Source organism: Rhinatrema bivittatum, chromosome 9 (assembly GCF_901001135.1).
Source record: "Rhinatrema bivittatum chromosome 9, aRhiBiv1.1, whole genome shotgun sequence".
Lineage (NCBI taxonomy): Eukaryota > Metazoa > Chordata > Amphibia > Gymnophiona > Rhinatrematidae > Rhinatrema > Rhinatrema bivittatum.
The window spans coordinates 262,684,547-262,709,772 of record NC_042623.1 but is presented as its reverse complement, the minus strand read 5'-3'; the positions used below and the strand labels follow the sequence as shown (position 1 = coordinate 262,709,772).

The following is a 25,226-nucleotide window of genomic DNA, read 5'->3' as shown; positions in this document are numbered from 1 at the left end:
TTATCTGGATAGGACATTGCAATCATACTTAAGCCCATATCCCTTTCAAATTGGTTGCAAAATGTAACCTCTTCTCTAGCATTATCCTAGAGCCATATATATTCTAGAGCCATATGGGATATACTGGGGTACAGTATCTAATCAAGCCACCCACAATGGAAATTGCACATCTGTACTCAAAGGACAAACTAATGGTATTTGTATCTCATGCATCTTTTTACAGGGGTCAGTAGAAAGCCACTATGACAACCCTGAGCAAATATAAATACTTGTGTGCCTGGAGGCAAATTAATACCATGTATGGATTTGGGTGAATGGGGGTTTCTGTTTATGTCTGTGGATATAACAAGAGGGCATGAATGAAGCTTCTGTCATAGCATTTAATTCTGTTTTTCCCAAATTTTTTCAGAACATCACAAATATTTTCTTTTTTTGATACATTTCCCTTCAATGTCTGCTTTAATGACTGTTGGAAACTTTTCCTCTGCTTATGCCATTCAGAAGATGTACCATTTTGGGAAAAATTGAATAATGAACATGATTTCATGCCAACATGAAATTTTGATTGTAAATCATCATTGCAGGGTGTATATGGGAGTTGTCTGTCTGGGTTCAGGAAAACTCTGTAAAGCTTTGTACTATGTGATATTGGCCAAATAGCAAACACCTCTGGACACTCCTGGCGTACTTCTGGAACTCAGTACCTGGTTTACTATATAAGCCAAAATTTCTCTTGAAACTTCCCAGAAAAGTAAACAAAAATACTCTTGAACCCCTTGCTTTCTTCAGCAAATGTCATTCTTTACTGTGCAGTGCCTTAGTTGGCCAAAATTCAGCTCAGCTAGGGCAGAGAGATAAATAAAGGTTTTTATTACAAATGCTGGTTTGGGGGAGAGGGAGACTCTGGATTTATACTGAAAGAGGATGCACTTGTAACTCAGGGTGAGGTTTGAGGGTTGGGGTAGGTTTTAGGGGGCAGTTTTACATACACAGTCAGAGGTATGAACAGCAAAGTTGACATCAGTGAAGATTTTCTGTCATTTGGAGCGAGGAAAGGTAAAAGAGTTGATTTGTACAATGTACTCTCTACCTAGCTTGATTGCAGGTAGAGAGGGCAGCAAGCTAGGTTGAGAGCACATTGTTGAGTGCATTTTTGCAAGTCCTTTGTAAGATGTTTTTGTGAGATTTTTTCATAAATAGTAAACTTACATATTTTGGCCCCTACAGAATCTCTCTCTCTCTTGATTTTGGACTTGGCTGTAGAAGTAGTTGTGTGCTTTTTCCCTTATGTCTGCATAACTGTAAAAATTAGGGCCCATGTTGGTTGTCTTCTGAATCCAATTACTCCTTCCTCCCCCCGCGCCGCCATCAAAGCAGAGAGCAATGTTGCAGTTGCATTAAAAGCATCAGGGCTTATTGGTTAAGAGTAATAATCCCCATGCCTTCTGTTAAGGGTAGTAACCAGTGTTGCCAACCTCGCTTATTTACCGCGAGATTGGGCTTCTTTTTGTAGTCATTCGCGGTTTTTTTTTTCCGATTCGCGGGTTACTTTTAATTGGGCTATTTTTTCTGCCAGTCGCGTTTTTTTGAGCTTGTTGGGCAGGACTTGTGCTCTGAATCATGATACAGTGATTAGCTCCTGCTGCTGCTGCGATGAAGCCTGTCCATAGCAGGCGCACCCTATCCCTATATTGCAGCAGTAAGCCAATCAGAGCAGGAGCTGCAAGCCTTGTTGATGCACACGTCAGGAGCACATTTTGTGGGCAGACCCAGCCAGCACTGCACAGCATCGCACGTGGGCAGAATGGGAAGACCAGCAGAACTGCAATGGAGCGCAACAGCAAAGGAATCCAGAGTGTGCAGCTACAGCCAGGTATCAGGAGGGGAGGAGTTAGTATGTTGGGAGGGGGGAATGAGAGTGTGGGGGCCAGAGATGTGCTTGGAGGGGGCTGGGGAATGAGTGTGTGGGGGGCCAGAGATGTACTTGGGGGGGGGAATGAGTGTGTGGGGGGCCAGAGATGTACTGGGGGGGGAAGAATGAGTGTGTGGGGGGCCAGAGATGTACTTGGCGGGGGGGGGGAAAGAATGAGTGTGTGGGGGGGCCAGAGATGTACTTGGGGGGGGGGGGGAAAGGAGCGTGTGGGGGGCCAGAGATGTACTGGGGGGGGGGGGGGGGAAGAATGAGTGTGTGGGGGGCCAGAGATGTACTTGGAGGGGGGGAAAGAATGAGTGTGTGGGGGGCCAGAGATGTACTGGGGGGGGGGGGGGGGGAAGAAGAATGAGTGTGTGGGGGGGCCAGAGATGTACTTGGGGGGGGGGGAAGGAGCGTGTGGGGGGCCAGAGATGTACTTGGGGGGGGGGAAAGGAGCGTGTGGGGGGCCAGAGATGTACTTGGGGGGGGGGGGGAAGAATGAATGTGTGGGGGGCCAGAGATTGTACTTGGGGGGGGGGGGGGAAGGAGTGTGTGGGGGGCCAGAGATGTACTTGGGGGGGGGGGGGAAGAATGAGTGGGTGGGGGGCCAGAGATGTACTTGGGGGGGGGGGGGGAAGAATGAATGTGTGGGGGGCCAGCGATGTACTTGGGGGGGGGGGGGAAGACTGAAGTTGTTGTGGGGGGGCCAGAGATGTACTTGGGGGGGGGGGGGAAGAATGAATGTGTGGCGGGGGGGCCAGAGGATGTACTTGGGAGGGTGGGGGGGGAAGAATGAGTGTGTGGGGGGCCATAGCTGTACTTGGGGGGGGGGGGAAGAATGAGTGTGTGGGGGCCGAGAGATGTAATTGGGGGGGGGGGGAGGAATGAGGAATGTGTGGGGGCCAGAGATGTACTTGGGGGGGGGGGGAAAGAATGAGTGTGTGGGGGGCCAGAGATGTACTTGGGGGGGGGGGGGAAAGAATGAGTGTGTGGGGGGCAGAGATGTACTTGGGGGGGGGGGAAAGAATGAGTGTGTGGGGGGCCAGAGATGTGCGGGGAGGGGGGAATCAGTAGGGGGGGGCCAGAGATAGGAGATGTGCTGGGAGGGGGGAATCAGTGTGGGGGGGGATCAGTGTGGGGGGGCAGAGATGTGCTGGGAGGGGGGAATCAGTGGGGGGGGGGCCAGGGATGTGCTCGGAGGGGTTAGGGAGGGGGGAATCAGTGGGGGGGGGGGGCCAGAGAAGTGCTGGGAGGGGGGGATCAGTGTGGGGGGGGGCCAGAGATGTGCTGGGAGGAGGGAATCAGTGTGGGGGGGGGATCAGTGTGGGGGGGCAGAGATGTGCTGGGAGGGGGGAATCAGTGGGGGGGGGGGCCAGAGATGTGCTCGGAGGGGTTAGGGAGGGGGGAATCAGTGTGTGGGGGCCAGAGATGTGCTCGGAGGGGTGGGGAGGGGGGGAATGAGAGTGTGGGGGCCAGAGATGTGCTTGGAGGGGGGTGGGGAGAGGGGAATGAGTGTGTGAGGGCCAGAGATGTGCTCGGAGGGGGGTGGGGAGAGAGAAATGAGTATGTGAGGGCATTAACTGCTATAAAAAAATAAAATGTTTCAATCTCATGTGTTTTGGGCTTTTTTTGGGCTTGTTTTTTTGGAAAAAAGTGCTTGTTCTTTCATGAAAACCTGGCAACACTGGTAGTAACTGCTGCTCAGTGCAAATTACCCCCCCATGGTTATCAGTACCCATACCATAAATGTTGGGGCCCTGGTTGGTTGTTTTTTTAATCCAATTCCCCTTTTCCCCCTTGCCGTCGAAGTAGAGAGCAATGCTGCATGAAAAACGCCAAAGTTTATTGATTGATAGTAACTGCCGCACCAAGCAGGTTACACCCTTGTACCCTTTCCTTCATTTCCATCCTGTAGCCTTTAGGGATCCACAGTGTTTATCCAATACCCTTTTGAATTCTTTGTCTCTCTTTACCACCTCTTCCGGAAGGGCATCCAAGATCTACCGATCTCTCCATGAAGAAAGATTTCCTGATGTTGGTATGTAAAATGGAAACTATATTATTGCAACAGAGAAGCAACAGGAGCAGAACATTCTCAAGGACTAGGTAAAGATGATATCACTGTGACCAGAGAAGATTTGGAGCCAGACAAATTCTTTAAACTTCTGGACCTTCAGCATTGTTGCTTCCGGCTGTTCCATTTCTGCCATTTTAAGGGCAATCTTCAACAACTCGCTTAGGTGAAAAGTCCCCGGCTGCTTCTGCACCCTGCGACCTGGTAGGTAGTTTTCAAAGAAAAATTTGATGCATGTTTTTTTTTTTTGAAAGAATACTTACATGGGCATGCAGGTAAAACAAAATCCCCATGGACTTAGCACCTCCTTTTCCTGTGGGAGGGGAAATGGGAAAAAGGATGCAGGCAGATCCTGTGTACATATTTAACTCCTCTACTCTAAACAAGCTCCTGAGGTCTTTTTTTTTTTTCTTGCTGCTAAAAGTGGGCACTTGTTCTTTAGCTGCTCTGAAGGTGACAATTTTCAGCCAATCCATTTTAAGTACCTTTGAAAATTGTCCTCTCGGATGTAAATTTGTTAATCATGTCTCTCCTTTGGTGTTCTGTGCACAAGTTCCCATTTCTTCCTTTTCATGTAGATGATGTTTGCAGAGTTGTGTTGCTACACTGTGTCTGTATTAACAAGCAAACCAGGGATATGCACATATTTTCTAAACTACGCTTCAACTGTTATTACTAAACTGTAGAAAAATCTTTTACCAAGCATAAACACTTGCCTTGATTTGTTTGTTCATACACTGTAGCTCCAAACTGGTGAAATCTTATGTTAAGCACCATATTTTTTGCATTAACTATGATTCATGGAGTTACCATCATGATCGTTTAGCTACTATGCAGTAGCACTCGGTACTTAAGAAACAATGATTTAGCACTATTTAGCTGTAAGTCTGTGCTTCATAGAGTACCTTTTAAACCCTGTCCAATGATGTTTTAGCAAACCTACTAGCACATTTTTTAGATGTAGTACAGAGTTCCAGCAGCCGTCTCAGTCCTGGAGAAATATGAATAGTTTGCAGATTCTGCTACCGTTTATTGGAGGAATATAAGAATTATCCACCAATGCTGCACATGAGCTTTCTGGACCACAGGGAGCCCTTCTTCAAATGCAGACTTTGAAAACACAGGTAGAACATCACCTTTTGTGTTGGTCCAATAAACTGCAAATATTCAAACTTTACCTAGAATACTTAGGAGACGTAAACAAGTTTTGCCAATTCAGAAATACTTTGTGGTCTCACTCTGTAGAGGGTCCAATTTTTTTTTTTCTTGGTAGCAAATTCAATCAAACTAGGCCAATAAGGGGGACAAGAAGAAGGAGCTAGAAATATTTTCAATGGAGACAGTGGCTACCCTTCCCTCCATTTGGGACCCTGCTTTATTTATTTTGTTAAATTCACTTGTTCCATGCAATAAATATCTACATCGTCATGGTATGCAGCCTGCCTTAAAATATTCTGCTTCAGTTCCATGCAGCTGGAAAAAAAAGTCGAAATAGACAATAATGTAAAATATACATTTTTGGTAAATCAAACACATCCTTAATAATTACAATGAAAAAACAAAGTCATGGCTTAATTAAAAATGTTATTTTACTTTTGCTGCTTACATTTTTCCTCCCAATCATGTATATTTGGAAAGGGCTCTTTAACGCTGCAATATATGCATTGTTAATACCCAAAAGAGAAATATTTATTTCCCCTTCCTTAGATTTAACAAGATCTCACATTTCTTTTTCCTGACAGTAGCTGCAGTGCTCATCCTTAATTACCTCAACGCACTGACAGAACCTACCACTGCCATCTTTTCAAAGTGAGACGCTAATTATTTTAACCAGCTCTCTGACATCAGTTGTGCCATGTGTTTATTCCATGTGGAGTGTCTTATGATGAGCTGACATATATATTAAAAAAGTTCATTGTAAATATCACATAGAAGATACAACTCCACGTAGCCACATATATGTGCGTATATGGCTACCCAGAGATCAACAATGGTATTTTATAACCCGCGTGCATCAGATACAATGTGTATCCCTACCCCACCACATACACACATAGGCCTGCTTATGTGCGAATACATGCAATGCACTGGAAGCAATATAAATCAAACTTGCTATGTAAGGAACCTTATTTAGTTTCAAGTGACCTTCGTATAGTGCCACTACTAACTTTGTGGCTATGCCCGTGGTGAGCCCTGTGAGCACTAGGCTTTGAAATCATTAGGTCACTTGAAATACAATTTTTTTGTGATTCTTCCGTATGAAGCTTTCAGGTGTCAGTCACACTTATCTGAAAAGTCCACTGATATTTAATGGTCAAGCTGACACTGCAATGTTTCGGAGCTCGGTGACTCCTTCTTCAGGGAAACTCGGCATTGGTATGCATGGACAATTGGTGGCCTGATCTGTGCGGGAAAATATAAGAAAGTCCTTAAGTATTGTACACACAATTTACTGATATGGCTAGTATAGAAGATAGGAGGAACACATACTTGTAACTTGTGGTGCTGTCATTAGATGTTAAACGATGCATAACTTCATTTTCAAACCATCATCAAAACATAACTGATCACTGGAGTATAAAATGTCCTACATAGACCTCGTGCTAAAATGAAACTAATAAGGACAAGATGGTGGCATGGGAGTGAGCTGCTGAGGAGAACAGTTGCTTGATTTGGGAGATTTAAGGATTCTGAACTGTAGTCACTTTTTTTTTTTTTTTTTGGTGGAGGAGGGCTCGAGCTTCCCAAATGACTAAGCACAAGTGCCATCTTCGTGATTTCCCCCTGGGATGGAGGGGGCTGATGAATGCCTTCCTAGCATTATTTGTCAGGGCATCCTATGGATATGGCTCATAAGGCATACGATGCCAGAGTAGTGTAAGGCCATGATTTCTCCAAAGTCCAATGCTGCTTCTGTGGCATCTCCCTATCTGAATACGGCGTGCCTGGACAAAGCTTCTCTTTTAGGAGGGGAGTCTCATCAGAGATTTTTGCCAGGTTTGTCACCCAAGGAGATCTGTTTTCTGGCTAGCTGCAGTGAGGCAGAGATGAAGGGTCATATTTGAAGCCACCAATGTGAGACCTATGAGTTTTTCACCTGATAAAATCTGGACAGATTTGGGAGTCCGAATTTCTGAAGATTTCAGAGGGTCTCAGTATAGTCACTTTGGGAGCTCCTTGGGGAGTGATGATAGACATAAATAAGGTTTTAGCTACTATTATTATTGCTACCTCTACACAAACTAACTCTGAGCTGACTTGTGAAGGAGAAACCCAAGGATGGAAGTTAAAAAGGTGGAGAATTGTGTTAAAAATGTTGATGGCCTTTCTGTTGAAAATTTGCCTCCTCTTAAAGATAATCTGGCAATGAAAGCTCTGTTAAGGTCAGCAATCTCAGGATGGTGAACTTCCCCAGGGCTGGAATTATTTAAAAAACATTTGATGGAACATTTGAAAATTCCTTTGGAGGTCCTTTTTTCCCATTAAGAACCTATCATTTACCAGCAAAGCCCTGTGTGACTGGAGATAGTCCACCTTTTGATATTTCAGGGGTTCTTTGAATTTGGAATGTGAAAATCCCACTCTTTTGCTAACCTTCATTGTTGAACCAGATTGCGATTAGGGTATTAAGACTATTTTTGACAAAAGCTGGCAGAGAATTTTTTAGGTGCTAAGATCAGATTGTTTCCAGATATATCTTGAGAAGGGCAGGAGTGAAGGAAGAAGTTTATATCCTTAAGATCAAAAGTGTTTGATTTGGGAGCAGAATTTGTGCTACATTACCCTGCTAAGGGTGTTGCGAGTGTAGCGGTGGACCCTTGGGCCGGCCTGACGGAGTGAAAAGGTGGAGAAGGAAGCACACTCTGCAGTGAAGAAGCAGGCCGGGAGGTGGAGACCAACAGGAAGTTGAGCAGAAGCGTTCACCCTGGAAGCCGAGGTCCCCCTGGGAGGAGCCCGTGAGGACCCGGGCCGCTGGGACTTGGGCGAAGAGAACGGAATGGAGAAGGCAGTCCATGGCCGAGGCAGGCGGCAGACATGGAGAGTCGGAAGCAGGCAGGAGTCAAGAACCAGAGATGCAATACCAGAAACAAAAGCAGACGATCCGGAACTGGAACTGAAGCGAGACCAGGAACTGAAGAAGAAGATCCAGAACTGGATCTGAAACGGGACCAGGAATAGAAGATGAAGATCCGGAACTGGAACTGAAGCGAAACCAGGAACTGGAGCTGAGGATCCGGAGCTGGAACGAAGCGCAACCAGGAACAGGAACCAACAGAAGAACCAGTCAGGAATCAGACAGCACACTGCAACTAACCATCAGCAGGAACCTCGTTGCAAGGCATTTAACTCAAGCAGACGTCAGCCTTAAATACTTGCCAGCGTCTGACATCATTCCAGTGGGCGGCCCGCGGTCTGGCGGGAAAAGCCTTTTAAATTGTGCCTCCATGCGCACGCGCATGCCTAGGAGGGGAGGGGCTGGATTCTGAGGTTCGGGTGGCGTCTCCCTCATGGAGACGCCGCCGCGAGACAGGCAGAGTAGGCCCGACCGGCAGTGGGTCCCGCTGCCAGCGTACCGGCGCAAGAGGTGATGGCCCGAGCCGCGGGCCCCGACGTTGAAACCCTGGAGGGAAAGGTAAGGACTTGCGACCGGGACCGCAACAAAGGGTAGGATTAAAATATAAGGCACATTTTTTACAGTTTATACGGACCATAAGAATCTCCAGTATCTACACCAGGCTAAGCGCTCGAACAGCTGCCAGACTCCTGGTCCCTCTTTTTTGCAAGGTTTAACTTCATCCTCCGCTACTGCCCTGGAGACAAGAACGGTCGTGCTGATGCCCTCTCTCGGTCATTCATCACTGAGGACCTGCCAGATATTCCGTGACATATCATTGACCCCGCAAGGGTTCTTCTGTCAGCCACCTTTCTAGTGCCTCCAGGTAGGACCGTGGTTCCTTGTTCTCTGCGGCCCAAGGTTCTACAATGGGCCCACGATTCATTGACCTCCAGACACCCAGGTCAATCTAGGACTCTCTCCACTCTGCAACGCTACTACTGGTGGCCTACCAGGCATAAGGATACTCAAGTGTATGTACAGTCCTGTCCCACGTGCGCGTGACATAAGCCTCCAGCAGGGAAACCTTGGGGACTTCTACAGCCACTGCACATTCCCAGCGAACCTTGGACCCATATCGTCACAGATTTTATTGTGGACTTGCCAGTCTCCAATGGAAATAACACCATATGGGTCACTGTCGACCGCTTCTCTAAGATGGCTTACTTTATGGCCCTACCAGGTCTCCCTATGGCACCTCAGCTGGCCAAACTATTTTTTAAGCATGTGTTTCACCTCTATGGTCTTCCCAGACATATTCTCTCTGACCGTGGGGTCCAATTTACTGCACGATTTTGGATATCTCTTTGCAAGAAATTTAATATTTCTTTGTATTTTACCTCTGCTTACCACCCTCAAGCCAATGGCCAAACCGAGAGGACCAACAGAACCCTTAAGCAATTCCTGTAAGCATAGGTGAGTCTGAGGCAAGACGACTGGGCCAACCTCCTGCCTTGGGCAGAGCTCGCACTAAATTCCCATGTCTCCACCTCCATGGGGTCATTGCCTTTCCAGGTGATCTACGAATGCCAACCCTTGCCACCGCTTCCACTTCCACTGCCCGTTGCCTCCCTGGCAGTGCAGGCAACTGCTCAAGAATTACATCACTTGTGGCAAAATACCCAACAACTGCTTGAAAAGGCCGCTCAGAGTTCTAAAATGGCTTTTGACGCCCATCACCGTGCTACACCCCAGTTTCAACCTGGAGATAAGGTATGGCTCAGCACTAAATTTATTCATCTCAAGCTGCCCTCAGCCCGTTTTGCTCCAAGATGCATTGGACCCTTTCCAGTGGTACGTCATCTGGGACCTGTCACCTATCGGTTACAATTGCCATCGTCAGTCAAGATTCACAATGCCTTTCACGTTTCTCTACTCAAGCCTCTGATTCTCTCCAGATTCTCCAAGAGACCACCAGATCCTGTTCCGCTGTCTTCAGAGGCTGATGTTACTTACCAAGTTCGGGAGGTCTTAGACATCCGGAAGAATGGAAGAAAATGGGAATACCTCCTGTCATGGGAGGGTATTGGTCCTGAGGAGAACAGCTGGGAACCTATGGATAATATCCTAGACAAGGATCTTCTTCAGCAGTTCCATGCCAACCATCCTCACAAACCCAAAACTCCCGGGGAGGGGCCTTAAGTGGGGGGGTACTGTTATGCCTGTCGGTCGCAGATTGCTGCAACTGTGAGTACTCACTGCTTGCACCATGCTCCTGCCCTCCCTGGGTCTGCTCGCTGCGCGGGCCTGTCTTCATTGCCATGCTCCTCGGGTCTCCTCGTGGCGACATGGATGCTGTTACTTCCTACTTTGATGTCGGGCCTTCCTAGGCGCACGTGCGCATCACAGGCCCCGCCTTTGAAGCCTCTTTGGCGGGAACCTTGGGGGCAGGGGCGGATTGGCCTATCTGGGGATTGGGCATCCCCCAGTGGGCCGATTGTTCCAGTCACGTAGTCTGCCGTGTGCGGCCGTGACAGAGCCACGCTCGGCAGACCACGTGATGTGTCCTGGGCTGGCCTGGGCGGTGAATACCCAGGCCGGTCTGACATCGTGAATCCGCTGCTGCTTGGGGGTGTCCCTGATTGATGATGTCATCAGATTCCTGTTCCACCATTGCCCCCAGCAAGCCGACTTGGCAACAAGTTCCGTACGAGTCATCTACTCCTGCCTCGTGCTCCTGAGATGCCGCTCCTGCCTAGCTTGGAACCCTGTCTGGCACCCGCTCCTCGGGGGTCAGTGTGCGCTCCTAAGGGGACTTGCTCTCCTGGCCTACCCCGCTCCTCGGACTGGCTTCGTGCCTCTTGGGTCCTATCCAGCTTCCAACTCCAAGCTTGGGTCTCCCTTGGAACAACTGCGGCAACTCGTGAGTTTCCTGGCTGGCCTTCCCCGCTCCTCGGGGTTGCGCCTGTGTTCAGCAAGACTGTCCACGCTCTCCCGCTCCTTGGGCCACGCTCTCCACTCTGGAGACTAATCTTGAGCTCCCCCATTCTACAGGGCCTGCTTCAGGGTATATTATTACTGTCAGCTGTCCCGCTCCTCTGGCCTGCTTCTCTACTGCTCAGCCGGTTCTCCTTCGATCTCTGGGTACCTGTCTATGTAAGCTGCTGAGACCAAGCTCAGGCTTCCCTGCCTTGTGGGTTGGCCTGCACCTTCCAGTCTACGCCCACTATGATGCAGCTCCGCCCCTTGGGGCCATCTTCTCGGAGAACCTCCTGCATGGCTATTCCTGCACCTACCACTCCGCAGCCTGCCTGGTGCCTCTCTTTCTCCAGGCCCTCGCTCCAAGGACTGCTTACAGCCTACCACCCTATGGGGGTCACCTCTGGTCTCTGGGGATCTCCCCACTACTGTGCCGAGAGCCTCCCGCTATGCTTATACTTCACCTCCTGATGGTGCGGACCCTTAGGGCTCCTCTCCACGGGCTGTAACAACTCACACCTCGGGCCAAGGGTCCTCATACTCACAAATCATAACACGAAGCAAACACACTTGTTTAGAACAATATACAGAAAATAAGAATAAATAAACAACTGAAAAATTACACAAAGAAATAATGTCAATTTTTCATGTTCTGTCAATCCACAACTGTGGGGGAGAAATGTATAGGAAACTAATTAGAGGAATAACTACCAAAAAATAAAGTGAAAGAGACCCTCATTTATTCTATACAACACCCTTAAGTGACCAGAGAGAATGAAGGTCCAGGATCCATAGTCTGTGCCTGCTTCTGATTAAGAAGTCAATTGAGAAGGATAAAAAAAATGCATATTTTACCCCCTTAAATTTAACAACACATTTTCACAGAAAATAAAACCAAAATAAAGCACCTAAGCTAATTACAGAAGGTCTTAGCATTAGAAATTGTTTCCTATTTGCGTGAGTTGCCTTAGCATCATCAGGAAAAATACAAACTTTTAAACCAAAAAAAGGAACTTCCCTATTACACAAAAACAACTTCATAATAAAATCCCTATCAGAGTTAAGAGAAAGAGTAACTATGAGGATAGAAGGCACAACCCCATTGTCTGAAGATTTTCCCCAAAAATATAAAATTCTTCTGTTGACAGTTGAAGGTTATCATATTCCTGTAAAGATTTTGTGGATGTATATTTTCTGAAATTTTCAAAATATCAAGAACGCATTTTTGAAACATTTTCATTGGAGAGATCAATCTCTTCTTTGGAAAATGTATAATGCAAATATGCCGGCAAACATTTTCCAAATTTTCAAGTTTGTTTTGCAAAAAAAAAAAAAAGATGACCTTTAGAAAATACTGCAATTGAGCCTTTTAAAGCAGTTTCCCGACAGTCAAGCAATTCCATCTTTTGAGATAAAGTAGAAACTTGCTCTTGTGTATTTTGCAGGGCCATAGAAAAACTCTGATGTTGGGATACAAACTGTCCCAATTATACAGACATAGCTGTTATGGCTTCCTAGATGGTGTCCAAGGTAATACTGAGGGGTTTGGAAAGGCAAGAAGATTATATTTCAGGCTGCTGAGCTCCACACACCTCTGGCAACAAAACTTGAGCTCCTTCAGATGACTGCAATACCTCCACCCAAGGAAGTCCGGAAACAAAACTCCTCTCAACACTCAGCTCCTCTGATCACTCCCCAATACCTGACTGGAAGGCTGTAGGATGCCATTCAACTGCGACTTCGCAGAAGCAGTGTCTTCATCACTGGAAAGCTGGGGTCCAGGCTGAGGAGGAGCATGGTGAACCATCAGAGTAAGTGATATATCTGCGTTGGGATTCATTACCTGCGAACGTTCGCCTGGCAGAAGATCCAAAGACTGCTCAACAGAGTTCAAAGGAGGGTCTACATGCTGAAGGAGATGACGATCCATAGGGCCTATTGGTGTAGATGTTACTGACAATTCCAGATGCACACGGGTTTTATCCTTCCTCTTCCCCAAGAAAATACTGCAGAAACACAGTATAGAGGTAAAAACTCTACATACGATCAGAAGGTATCCTGTTACAATTTAAAATTAACATGTCCATTCTGGGTGTTACTGGCCTTTCTGGCATTTGCAGTGGTTCCTGAGAAATATTCAGACAGTTGGATTTTCAGGATATCTACAATGACTATGCATGAGAAGATTTGCATGTGTTGCCTCCGTTACATGCACATTTATCTCATAGATATTCATTATGGATATTCTGAAAACCTGACTGATTGGGAACCACAGCATGTTAACAACAGTAATACCAACCAGTAAGTAGTTTTTGTAATTAAGAGTTCCAGTTATTAAGAAAAGTTAAGAACTGAGCCAAGCAATTCCGTTTATACATAAATAGTGGACATTGATCTCTAGCTAAATCCTTACTTCAAGTAAAATTTCATGGGAACTTCAGTCATCTTAAATAGAAAGAAAAACAGGAGAAAATGGCGAGAAAAAAATTCCTGTCAATATTGAGAGAATATTTTGCGGCTAAGACTATTGCGATAGAAAATTGGAGATGTTAAGAATTATGGGCCGGATTTTCAAAAGGTTACGCGTGCCGGGCCTATTTAAAAAAGGCTCGGCGACCACGTAAAGCCCCGGGACGCATGTAAGTCCAGGGGCTTGCAAAAAGGGATGGGGATGGGGAGGGGCATGGGCGGTTTGGGGGTGGGCCAGAGGTGGGGTCAGGCTCCCGGCACAGCGCTTCTTTTAAAATCTACCCCTATATGTACCGATTTCTTCTTTATTTCTTAATAATGTGAATTCAAACTAGAGATAAGAGAAAAGAAGTCATGATCTAGGATCATAATCAAAATGTCTTCCCACAGTCTCGGTACTTATAATCTGGTGGAGTTTAGTAGATCCTGATTCTACTTCAGATTTAAAAGCCTGTGAAATTTTGGCCCATTTCTAAGTAAGGCACTAAATTTTAAAAGGAAAACACATCTGCAGCAGGCAGAAAGAATACTGATTGAACATAGTGCATAGCCACCCCTGCAGTCCATCCTAATCTCAAGACCAGACTTACTCTGTTTGATACCTGATGCAGATTCCAAATGCACAGCTTACCTCCTGATGTTCTCCTTGTAACTTTTACAACTTTCTGTTCTTAAACTAATGATTTTCTAAGCATAGCTCTGAAATGTTTTATAAGTAACAGTAAATGAATTGAATAGCAAGCTTAAAGCACTCTTGGTTCTTGGCTGAAATAGGTATAGATTTAATCTTGTAAGCCCTATGAGATTGATATGAACTCATTCCAGTAAATTAATGGATCAATGTTGTGTCATTTTCTATTTGTTTGTTTCTGCCTTTGTTGTGGGAAGAGGTCATGTGATCACTTTTAGTGCTTGGGGTCCAGCAGTGTGAGAAAAGACAGTAGAAAGAAGAACAATGACATTTGATGTACTGTGTTCTGTAAGCTATTCAACTTGTTTCCCATATGCTGCTTGAGCAGTGTGAAAAAGAGCAGGCAGTTAGCTGATCAAGCTACAGAACAATGAAAAGGTCAAAGATTAGCCGAGTTGATGTTGTGCTGTACAATACTTGTGCAGACTCTAGGAGCTTATTTTTCCCTGACTCAAATGTCTCCCTGCAACTCGTTTCCTATTTATGATGGATTTCCTGCAAAAATGCTCATATTTGTATTTGTTGTGAACTGCTTTGGGTCTAATACTGAGGAAGGCAAATATACGTCTAATTATAGAGTGGAATAGTTTCTTCGTACTGACTGCATGTTCTTATTCTCTCTGGTACAGAGTTCGTACCTAATAATTGGGCCAGATACTTGCAGTCACTGGCAATGAATGCATTGCCAAGAATTATCTTAATGCCAAGTGTGAAATGTACGAACAACCTACATTTCACAGGGGTAGTTAATCTATTTATGTGATTATACCTGACTATCCCATTCTTTTCAACTCAAATCACCAATATTTAAAGGCATGTGTGCTCTCTATCGGGCCGAAACAGTAAAGTCCGCGGGAGAGCGGGCGAACAGGCCACTCTCCTGTGCGTGCGATTCAGTATGCAAATTAGGCTCGGCGGTAAAAACAGGTAAAAAGAGGCACTAGGGACACTAGCGCGTCCCTAGCGCCATTTTTTGGACCGGAGCGGCGGCTGTCAGCGGGTTTGACAGCCGATGCACAATTTTGCCGGCATCGGTTCTCGAGCCCGCTGACAGTCATGGGATCAGAAACCGGTCGCTGGCAAAATTGAGCGTCCGGTTTTCGACCCGCGAGCCACGAGCCGACTTCAAAATTTATTTTTTTTTTAACTTTTGGGACCTCCAACTTAATATTGCCATGATATTAAGTTGGAGAGAGCACAGAAAAGCAGTTTTTACTGCTTTTCTGTGCTCCCTCCAACTTTTACTGCTTTTCTGTGCACTTTCCCGGTACCTGAAGAAATTAGCACCTACCTTTGGGTAGGCGCTAATTTCTGAAAGTAAAATGTGCGACTTGGCTGCACATTTTCCTTTCTGAATCGCGCGGGAATACCTAATAGGGCCATCAACATGTGAAAACGTGCGTCCAATCGAGGGTTAACAGCGCACTCCATCGGAGCGCACTGTACTGTATCGGCCCATATATATATATAAAACTCAGTGAGGGGAGAGACAGAAAGGGAAGGTTAATGTGAGCATGCTCTGCAGCAATTTTATGACACATGCACCTGTGAAGGGTAAAGGGGCAGAAAGGCAGCATAAAGGCAAGCCACTCTCCCAGCACACATTACAGAAAGGGAGAGTAAAGGAGAACTCTGTAGCAGGGCAACAAACTTTCTTCAATCCTTTGTTCTGATATGTCAGAGAAAGTTAATGGGAAACATGACTGCTATGTCTTACCTTTTGATCTGTGTTGATTATTTTTCATAGAAATAATAAGACTTCCTGTACTGCACTTCGTCACATCAGTGGTATAGCCACGGATGGGCCTGCATGGGTCGTGGCCCACCCACTTTGTGCTCAGGCCCACCCAATCAGTGTTGCCTGGTGCCAAGAAGAGGAGGCCTGTCGTGGAGCTCATCTCATGCGGCTCAAGAAGGCCCAACGCAGGGCCATCGTGGAGCTCATCCTAACAAAGAGGCCCAGGAGAGAGGGAGAGTCCTGATAGTGTGTAGGAGTGAGAAGCCTGTGTGTGTGTATTCGTGAGAGAGAGAGCATAGGAGTGAGAAGCCTGTGTGTGTGTATTCGTGAGAGAGAGCATAGGAGTGAGAAGCCTGTGTGTATGCATGAGAGAAAGCATAGGAGTGAGAAGCCTGTGTGTGTGTGTGTATATATGAGAGAGAACACGGGAGTGAGAAGCCTGTGTGTGTGTGTGTGTGTGTGTGCATATGCATGAGAGGGAACATGGGAGTGAGAAGCCTGTGTGTGTGTGTATATATGAGAGAGAACACGGGCGTGAGAAGCCTGTGTGTGTGTGTATGCATGAGAGAGCATGGGAGTGAGAAGCCTGTGTGTGTGTATATATGAGAGAGAACATGGGAGTGATAAGCCTGTGTGTGTGTATGCATGAGAGAGAGCATGGGAGTGAGAAGCCTGTGTGTGTGTGTGTATGCATGAGAGAGAGCATGGGAGTGAGAAGCCTGTGTGTGTGTGTGTGTGTGTATGCATGAGAGAGAGCATGGGAGAAGCCTGTGTGTGTGTGTGTGTATGCATGCGAGAGAACATGGGAGTGATAAGCCTGTGTGTATCTGTATGTGTGAGAGAGTGCATGGGAGTGATAAGTTTTTAAATAAATAAATAAGCAAACAAATAAATAAATAAAAAAGGTAGTTTAAAAAAAAAAAAGAAAACTGCTGTATCGCTTATTAGCACAGCATTGAATAGGATATATTGCTGTTTGAATGAAATATGTGCTGAAGAAGAATAGGACACTACATTGTCAAGTGCATACTTGATCAGTGTTGGACACTTAATGGCAGTCACTTGATGCATAAGACATTTAATAGCCAAACTGCCAGCATGACTACAATATAAATGAGGTAAATAATTACCTAAGGAAACCTTTCTCGAATGGCATATAAAACTTTATCTATAGCAATTCATATTGATTTTTAAAAGGAACCTATAAGAGAAATCCGTATGTGCATAAGTATAATTGAGAGAAAGAGAGTGATATGCAAGGCTTTAAAGTGAAATTTTTCTTTCAAATATAAAGAAGAAAGAAGAAGAAGATTCAGGGAAATTGAATTATCTTTTATTTTAACTTAGTGAAACAGTAACAAGTAGCTCTGTCAAAAACAGAACACACAGACTGACATATAGTATAAGTTGCAGAAGACCTGGAACAATGTGAGGGAGTTAGTGTTATTTTGTTGATTTATTTAAAGAGTAAGTTAGTAGGTTAAAGAAAGAAGAAACAAGGCAAGGGGCCTCATTTTCTAAGCGGCTCGCACGCGATAAGGGACGTTTCACACGCGAAAAGTCCCTTATCGCGTGCGATATCAGGATGGGGGCGGAGTCGGGGCGGAGTCAGCCCCAGAAGAGGAGGAGTCGGGGCATCACCGGGTCCGACTCTGCGCCGACGCCGCAACAGTGAAAAGGTAAGGAGCCTTTTCGCTGCCTATTTCGCGCCCAATAACTACACCTTCTATGGTGTAGTTATTGGGCGCGATGCCGGCAGCGATCGCGCCGTGAATTGAATCTAAGCAAAACAAAAGAAAGAAAACACAAAGTATCAATTCTTTTAAAATATAGAAAAGAATTTTAAAATGTGATATGCTAAAAGACAATATAATAAAAGTATAAGATTTATATATTGAAAGAAATATACTTATCTGATTGCCATAAGAGTTGGATGTGGTAGTTGTAATGTATTATTTATTTGTTATAATCAGAATACTAAAGAGAAAAGAGAATTTATTATTGTATTATTATTAATAAAATAAAAGAGTTTAATCATAAATATAGATTTATTATCAATAGTCATATGTTTGTTTAAAGGTAATATTTACATACTAAGCTGTTTCATTGTATTCGACTAAGGAATTTTTTCCTGCTTTTTCTGTTTCACTGTAAACCGGTATGATTTGCATTTAATGCAAGAATGTCGGTATATAAAAGTTAAAAATAAATAAATAATAAAATATAAAACAAGTAAAGTCTAAATATAACTATCCCTATCTTTATTATTAACATTGAATTTGTTGTTTTGAATTGGTAAAAAAGATTTAAATCAAATATTAAACTACAACCCTGTGAGAAACATTGGATTTGCTGACCTGGTTACTACGACTACACAATTAACATCTATCTCGGCCACGACAGAAATGCTTAGCTCTCACTCATGGGGTGGTGGTTTACATATAGTTTCTTATTCTGTCTGTGTTGCACATGTGTGACAGAGGTGCTGTATTAAGGCTAGCGTATAGTTCCTTTGTAGGGATTTATAGTAGTCCAACTTGTTTGCCCAGTAGGTGGTGTATTAGTATTCTAGGGTCTGGTGTAATGTTTGCCTTGCTGCCTTTTCATAGATAAGGTTGCTGCTGTTTTAGTCCTGTGAGCTACTGCTGTTATTGTATAGTTTGGCAAGGTTCTAGATGATTTTTTTATTATATTTTTATAGGGATTTGTATTTCTTCACAAAGTGCTTGGCAGTGAAGGGAGTTTGTTTTGCTGTTACTGAGATGATACCAGAATCTGAATATATATATGTTTTGCATGTTGGGTTATAGCATGAACAATTCTAGTTCTGTTCTGCACCCATTGGAAATCTGAAGTACTTATGATTATTGCTGTTTTATTGTAGTTATAATATATTCAGCATTTTTGGAAAGAGGATTCATAAATAATACATTCATATTTGTTTTATTACGTGATTGGATCTGGTGTTTCTGTGAAATGTTCTTTGTTTACTTTTTAGATCATATTGTTGTGTATTTATAAACTGCAATACATATAAAATAAATTAATACAGCTTAATAAGCTATTTTTAATGTTGGTAAGTGCTTGAAACAGAATATTTTAATGCAGCATTGATGATGCATGATGGCCGTTGCAGACTACAAAGAAGTCCATTGTCAGGTGCATTCTATTTACTGATTAGAGTACAACTAATAGGGCTTAAACCATCATGCCTACTGCCCACCCATGTTAACCTTGGTCTGACTAAGCCACTGCTTCACATTCCATCCTAATCATAATTCCATTATGTAACTTAGTTATAGTTATAATCCACCTGTTATGCTGTTAGTGTTATAATGTGATATAGTTACATAGTAATGTAGTTACATACTTCCTTGTTACAATGTAAAATAGGGCGGACTCCACCCTATCTCTCAGTTTCCTGTAAACCGATGTGATATTTCGATCGAATGTCGGTATATAAAAGAAAGAAATAAATAAATAATGATAAGAATGCTCCTCTCCCTCTCCTTTTCCTTACTTTCTAATCGTACTTTGTACACTCTGATTGTGCTTTTCTCTTCACTAAATCATATGCATCTTCCATTCTTAAACAGAAGAATTTTAAAAAATGGACTTTGAAATGGTATCCATACTGGGGGCAAGTTCCAGACTGTCCGTGCACTTGCAAGCTGCATGGGAGGTTGTAACACTCGCACGTTTACCCGGATTCAGGCAAAGCTGCATGGGAGGTTGTAACACTCGTACGTTTACCCGGATTCAGGCAAAGCTGCATGGGAGGTTGTAACCCTCGCACGTTTACCCGGATTCAGGCAAAGCTGCATGGGAGGTTGTAACCCTCGCACGTTTACCCGGATTCAGGCAAAGCTGCATGGGAGGTTGTAACACTCGCACGTTTACCCGGATTCAGGCAAAGCTGCATGGGAGGTTGTAACCCTCGCACGTTTACCCGGATTCAGGCAAAGCTGCATGGGAGGTTGTAACCCTCGCACGTTTACCCGGATTCAGGCAAAGCTGCATGGGAGGTTGTAACCCTCGCACGTTTACCCGGATTCAGGCAAAGCTGCATGGGAGGTTGTAACACTCGCACGTTACCCGGATTCAGGCAAAGCTGCATGGGAGGTTTGTAACACTCGTACGTTTACCCGGATTCAGGCAAAGCTGCATGGGAGGTTGTAACCCTCGCACGTTTACCCGGATTCAGGCAAAGCTGCATGGGAGGTTGTAACCCTCGCACGTTTACCCGGATTCAGGCAAAGCTGCATGGGAGGTTGTAACACTCGTACGTTTACCCGGATTCAGGCAAAGCTGCATGGGAGGTTGTAACACTCGCACGTTTACCCGGATTCAGGCAAAGCTGCATGGGAGGTTGTAACACTCGCACGTTTACCCGGATTCAGGCAAAGCTGCATGGGAGATTGTAACCCTCGTACGTTTACCCGGATTCAGGCAAAGCTGCATGGGAGGTTGTAACACTCGCACGTTTACCCGGATTCAGGCAAAGCTGCATGGGAGGTTGTAACACTCGTACGTTTACCCGGATTCAGGCAAAGCTGCATGGGAGGTTGTAACACTCGTACGTTTACCCGGATTCAGGCAAAGCTGCATGGGAGGTTGTAACACTCGCACGTTTACCCGGATTCAGGCAAAGCTGCATGGGAGGTTGTAACACTCGCACGTTTACCCGGATTCAGGCAAAGTGCGTGCATTGTAACCACCTGCGCGCTTTGTCCCTGTTCTTTTGTATGGGCGGGGCACATCTGAAAATGTCTGTGTAGGGACCTTCTGGATCTCTCATGGTCTAAGACTGCCCTTGGTTAAGTTTAGGTGGGTTTCAGTCCTTAGCAAACCATCCCGTTCTGATTCCTCCTTAAAATCAGTCTGGATAAGTCGGCGTGGCCATGTGAAACCGGTCTGGGCTCTTGCAGACGGGCGGTTCCTGCTTTCCTTTTTGTCAGTGGGAGGAAGAGAATAAGACTCGAGTGGTCCCCAACTTCAGGCCTCACAGTCTGTTCCGCCCTTGACAGCCGCCTCACGGAGCTGGGGGGGGGGGGGGGGTTGTTTTGACAAGAAATGAGGAGATTTGGCTTTTGCTGCGAGTTTTGTCTTGGAGGCCTGCTTACGGGAGGCTTGGAGAAGGGGCTGCTTGTCTCTTTTCTAGAGATACAAATGAGCGGCAGTGAACTGAAAAGGAAAAAGAGGGGATTTTTATGTTTGTTTGTGCCCTTCTAAGAGCTGGCTCGCAAATCTCTGGAGAGGGATTCTTAGGGTTTTCTACCCAAAGGGACACTGACAGTGGGACACCACTGAGAAAAGGCACTTTGGAGCGTTTGCTTTGCATGAAGATTTTCTGTGGATTTATTTTTGCAGATCGGACTTTAAACTATTCCTGGATACAGAAAAACTTTCTTTGGAACACTCCATTGAAATGTCGAGCCTGTTTCTACTAAATCTACAAGCAAGGACATCTAAGAGTCAGTACAAGGGGGGGGGGGGGGGGGCTGGGTTTTTATTATTTATTTGTCCCCAGAAGAGTGAGGATCTGTGAACCCAGGGCCCCAGAGGCTTAACCTCCTCCCTGCCAGAAGACCCCCTGCACCCCGGCGGCCTAGTGGACTGCACTGACTGGTAGAGAAGGGAGTAAGAGGGGCCCTGGGGACAGCAGTATGGCCTCGGAGAGGGGGATTACCCGCGCGATTTTCCACCCGAGACCTAAACACACTCAAAGGAGCGCCCCTTTTTAACGGGCTGAAAGTATTCACATCGTGGACGCTGGGCCTACGTCTTAGCAACTTTGAGGAAGGCAATATTCAGACAGGCCACTTTACCCTGATAAACCGCTGTTTATCCATATCAATGGCTTCAAAAATGGCTTTCACTGCATTTTTACTTTACTTTCCATGACAAAAAAAAAACCAGGGCTGATCATAAAACTTGATTTTACAGGTATGTTTTTTTGCATTAACACGCTCTGATTTTAAGAAAAGAAAACTATCATGAGCCCTCAGTGAACTCCTGTGGTCTGATGTCTGAGTGAGTGAATTAGAGGGACTTGCCTGGGCTTTCCCAGGCACCATACCTCGACAGGTGGAAGTCCAGTGCCGTCACTGGTACTATGGTAACCACCGATATTTGATTCCTGTTTCAAATAATGCATTGAGACATCCTGCTGCAGTGTTCTGGTTTGTTTTTTTTTTTTGGCTATCCAGCTAATTGAAATGTTAAAATTCTATTTAATAAGCAATTACATTTTGAGCAGCTTCCATCTACAACATGCTGGCTGAAGCAATTTCATTTTAATGCTTCTAACACTGTTGATGCTAAAGATGGAGTCAACTGCAGATGGCAATGTTGCTCTATGAAAAGGTAAAGCAAATGGTGGGACGAAACTGCCAGTTATTGAAAATCCTATTACAGCAGACTTCATGAACCCAAATGAAAGAATCCTGAGAATTCCTGCACAGGGTTATGAATGGGGATGGGTGACTGGAATAAACAGCAGAAAGATTTTCTTTTTGTGCTTAAACAGACAATTGAATACCAAAGCAATATTTAATGCATTTTAAATTAAATATTTCCTTACAAATCAGAATATTCTGCGCAGAATGAGGGTTCAGATGTGACGTTACTTTATCTAATTTGTGCATTGTTTAAGGAAGATTCATAGCAGCTTAGGCTTTTCCTCCTTTTAATATGATCTTACATACGTATACGTTGCCAGGCATTTCAAATTATGAGCTCCATATTCAGAAGCATTTAGGTGAAAAACTCAGGAATTATCCAGCTAAATGAATATTTGGGCACGTAGCCCGCTATATTTTAGCCAACTAATAAGTTAGCTGGCTAATTTAGGGGCATTCTGGGAGGAGTTGAGGTAGCAGGTTAAGTTAGCTGGCTAACTCCAGTATTCAAAGTTAGCCTGCTAAGGCCTGGAAAAAGAGGGGTGTATTTTATAGTAATAGGCAGCCTAGCTATCAGGACAAGAGAGAGAGAGAGAGAGAGAGAGAGAGAGGAGACCTAACCTAGCTTGATGTTACCCAGATAGAGAGTCCATCAAGCTAGGTTGAGAGAACATTGCAGAAATCTCATCTTTGGCTGAGTCTCCTCACTCCGAAGGTCCTCAAATCTTCACAAGAGAGCACTGTGCTGTTCGTATGTCTCACTTTGAATGTCAAAATGGCCCCTAACCCCTACATTAATACCTAAATCTCACTTCGAGTTACTAGGTGGGCTTCCCATAGAGATATAAATACCTATCTAGTGTGAGGGCATTATGGCTAGTCTCTCCCTCCCCCCCCAGGTTAGCATTTTACATAAGTATTAGTGCACTTTGCAATAAACTGCCTATTACCATAAAACACACCCCTTTTCCTATCACGTGCAATATATTGCACATTTTGATAAATCCAGGCCTATATTCAATAGTGTGGTTGCACAATTGAATATACCTCTAAAGTTATCTGCATAGTGACTGAACATGAACCTCTTTGTGTTCAAGCACAGCTAAGGTGATTTGGTAGCCTAGTGCATAAAAGACAAACTGGACCAGTTCTGGTTTTATACCATTGCATCTATGGGCTTGTCATTCCATTTTCTCTACAGATGTTATGGAATAAAGCCAGAACTATCTGAGCCCATCCCTTATGATCTGAAGGAAAGTGGTCATCTTAAGAACAGCTGATTAGATTAAAGAACCTGGAATGATTTGGTCTGAAATTTCCATTTAATAGGAGCTTTATGTCTATGCCTGTTATTTCTTTTGTACTTCACATATATTTGTTTATATAAAGACATAGTAGACAATGGTTTGTAGGAAATTAGTTAGATACCAAACTCATTACAATGTGAAAAAGACATATCAGATTAGTCACTGAGTGACATAAATTGGTTTGTAATTCAAAATATATTTGAATTTTACTATGTTCCTTTGTTGTCTTTATTTATAAATTTGTACAGTACAATTTCTGCAATTCAATTGTTTTCTTTTTCTTTTTTTTTTTACAGACTTCTACCTAGATATGAATGTGTGAACTCCTGAATGAGGCTGTCACTTACTGCTAACAGGAGACAAATAGGAGCCTTCCTGTGCATGCAGCACTATTATCAGGATGGTCAGGTTTGCTAATGGTTTGTGCTTTGATAGGACTTATCTATGAATGATGCATGACTGTGCTTTTACCCCAATTAAAAATACAAAACTCTGAAACAAGCTCTAGAATGCTCTAGAACAGGAGGTAAACTCAGGAGTGACATCAGAAAATATTTCCTTATGGAAAAGATGGTCAGTGCATGAAATGACCTCCATGTAAAGGTGGGAGAGACAAAAATGTAATGGAATTCAAGAAAGCATGGGATTAACATAAAGGATTCCTAGCTGTGAAAAAATGAAGGGAAAGCCAGAGATCAACTGAGATCTATGAAAGGACACCAGGAGTGGAAATGAACAGAGCCCTTACCTGCTGTACATTCCATGTTTCTTAAAAAATTAGTTTCATGCCAATAGGTTAGACACTGTAATATAAATGTTGACAACCACATAAGAAATTTCATTTTAAAAACATGCTAAAGATATTGTTTGTACACAAAGTACTGTATATTGTTTGCACATGAATCATAAATGGAATATTTCGTTTTATGTTACCCATAGTGAGAACTATATTTCTCTGTATGGCAGATATATTAATTTCTGGATGAAACTTGCAGGTATTTTAAAAATCTGTTTGTGTGCATAATGAGGATAATTTTGAAAGCCATTTTCCCTGCCTGTGTAAAAATTGCCAACTTCAGAAAGGGTAAAAATTACGGATTTTCAAAAGCTTATGCACATAAATCTGGCGGATTTATGTGCGTAACTGGCCTTACTCGCGCTGGGCCTATTTTCAAAAGGCCCGGCGACGAGCATAAAGCCCCGGGACACCTGTAAGTCCTGGGGCTTTACTAAAGGGGCGGGAAAGGGGCGGGGTGTGGGCGGGGCAGGATGGTCTGGGGGTGGGTCAGGGTGGGGGTCAAAGGTTCCAGGCACAACAGCCATTTGCCGCTGTGCTTGGGATCGCGCGCCAGCAGTTGGTAGTCACGCGCAACTTACTTCAGCCCCAGGGCTGAAGTAAGTTTTGTAATAAAAGACAGAAAAAGGAAAAGGTAGGGGGGGGAAAGAGTGGGGGAGGTATGGGAAGGGAAGGGAAGGTGGAGTGGGGGGTAGGGAACGGGGGAAGGAAGCGCGGCTCGGCGCGGGCTCGGTGCGCGCAAGGTGCACAATTGTGAACCCTGTTGCGTGCGCCGACCCCCGATTTTATAACATGCGCGTGCCTG

The 25,226-nt window shown here is 44.6% G+C and overlaps 1 long non-coding RNA gene across 1 annotated transcript; it reads left to right on the top strand.

Annotated features, from left to right (window-relative positions):
* The first annotated feature begins 1,765 nt into the window (after positions 1-1,765).
* LOC115099536 lies at positions 1,766-24,607 on the top strand. Its single transcript, XR_003858822.1, has 3 exons — positions 1,766-1,873; positions 3,901-4,190; positions 23,922-24,607. It is a non-coding gene; the product is annotated as an uncharacterized LOC115099536 (long non-coding RNA).
* The last annotated feature ends 619 nt before the right edge of the window (positions 24,608-25,226 follow it).